Source organism: Ochotona curzoniae, unplaced genomic scaffold (genome assembly GCF_017591425.1).
Source record: "Ochotona curzoniae isolate NIBS_2020 unplaced genomic scaffold, NIBS_Ocur_1.0 scaffold_3554, whole genome shotgun sequence".
In the NCBI taxonomy this organism is placed as follows: domain Eukaryota; kingdom Metazoa; phylum Chordata; class Mammalia; order Lagomorpha; family Ochotonidae; genus Ochotona; species Ochotona curzoniae.
Genome location: NW_024467111.1, coordinates 443479 through 445615, shown reverse-complemented (window position 1 = coordinate 445615; position 2137 = coordinate 443479). Strand labels below are relative to the sequence as shown.

The window sequence follows — 2137 nt, the reverse complement described above, 5'->3', positions numbered from 1 at the left end:
TTTTATCTGCCTTAGAATCAGAAGTGACAAAAAACAGTGGAAGCGCCACAGGGCAAGAGGGCAGAATTTTTTCTTTTTTTGAACTGGAAAATTGCAGTTATTACAACAGTTTTATAAAACAAATACATTGTCCATATGGAATGAAAATGTGCACATCACATTCAGGTTTTCCTGCTTTAATATTTCTGTATTTCCTTCTTTGAAAGACACATTGTGCAGGTTTCTGCTTAGGAGAAGGGTGAATAATTCACGCACTGCAAAACATGAATGCAGATGTAACAATTCATCACCAGGAGCAGCTAGAAGCAAATATTAAGAAAAAAAAGTATAAGGCCTCGGTCCTGAAGGGGCTGGAGGAGCGGCAGGGGCGCGATGGCTGGAGCCCGGGTGGCGTCGGCAGCGGCGGCGCCTCCACCTGCTCGCCTCGGCCGTGATCGGCGCGAGCTGCCCGGTGCCTCTCGACGAGACTGTTGGCAGGCTGGCTGTGCCTGAGCCTGGCGTCCATGTGGCTGGCATGGAGGATGTAGAGGCTGCGGAGCCCGCTCACCCACTCCCTGTACGTGAACATGACCAGTGACCCCGGCCGGCGGCCGCTGTGGGCGGCGGCAGGAAGGAGACCCACCAGTGGCATGTGTGCAACAGAGAGAAATTATGTGAATCCCTCTCGGCTGTCTTTGTTCAGAGTTACCTTGATCAAGGAACACAGATCTTAAACAACAGCATTGAGAAATCAGGCTGGCTATTTATCCAGTTATATCATTCTTTCGTGTCATCTGTTTTTAGCCTGTTTATGTCTAGAACATCTATCAATGGATTGCTGGGAAGAGGCTCAATGTTTGTGTTTTCACTGGATCAGTTTCAGAGACTGCTTAAAATTAATCCAGACTGGAAAACCCATAGACTTCTTGATTTAGGTGCTGGAGATGGAGAAGTCACAAAAATCATGAGCTCTCTCTTTGAACAAATCTATGCACTGAGCTTTCTGAAACTATGGTATGGCAGCTTCAGAAGAAAAAATACAGAGCGCTTGGCATAAATGAATGGCAGAATACAAGGTTCCAATATGATGTCATCAGCTGCTTGAATTTGCTGGGCCGCTGTGGCCAACCCCTGACTTAGTTAAAAGATATCAGGAGTGTCCTGGAGCCGACTAGGGGCAGAGTCTCCTTGCCCTGGTCTTGCTCTTTCATCCCTATGTGGAGAATGTAGGTGGCAAGTGGGAGAAACCATCGAAATTTTGGAAATCAAGGGACAAAATCGCAAAGAACAAGCGAATAGCCTACCTGAAGTTTTCCGCAAAGCTGGTTTTGTTATTGAAGCGATCACCAGACTGCCATACCTGTGTGAGGGTGACATGTATAATGACTACTACACTCTGGATGATGCTGTCTTTGTCCTCAAACCCGTGTAAACATGTGTAGGCCCGAGTCTTCAGATCCTGCCCCAGTGTACGCTTGCGGACAGGGCCTGGGTCCACACTGATGTGAGGGAGGGCCTTTGGAGACTGCCATTCTAAATACCACATAGGAACTTGCAGACCAAAATACTAATTATTTCTTTGTAGTGTGTAAAAGGAATGTTTTTTAAAAAACAGAAGTGCTACTCTGGATTTTTAATCAATTCTTAACTCAGAGTCGCATTCCAATGCAGGTCACACTCCAGTGATGATGGAAGATATTTTTTATAATTAATTGCCACAGGGACTCATTCCCAGACAAAGCAATAATCATGTCTTCATGGAACCAATAAGCGGATTGTTTTTAATACAAATGAAGACTGGCAATAAAGCTGCTGTTCAGTTCCAAGTATTGGTTGTAAGGTATAGCCACTGTTGTGCTTTCATGTTTAGAAATTCTGTTATTATTCAAGAAAATGTTTTTAATCATGCTAATAAACTTTTTTGGAGATAAAAAAAAAAAGAAAGAAAGTATAAAAGTTCCCTACCACAGCACACTTGGTTTTCTCAAAATTCCTTACCGAGGCATGAATGAAGGAGAGATGATTTTGACTATTTAGTTTTTTTTTTTGTAGATATTCTGTTTAAAAATATTGTTAGCAAAAACAGAGTACTTAATTATTTGCATCTGATTCCAATGGAAAAATATTTGGTTTCAAATTTTAAAGAAGAGAGAATTTG

General features: G+C 42.9%; 1 pseudogene across 1 annotated transcript; it reads left to right on the top strand.

Moving 5' to 3' along the window:
* Positions 1 to 263: 263 nt before the first annotated feature.
* Positions 264 to 1926, top strand: LOC121145561 (annotated as a pseudogene). The gene is made up of 2 exons (XR_005882053.1): positions 264 to 430; positions 467 to 1926. The product of XR_005882053.1 is annotated as a methyltransferase-like protein 9 (transcript).
* The last annotated feature ends 211 nt before the right edge of the window (positions 1927 to 2137 follow it).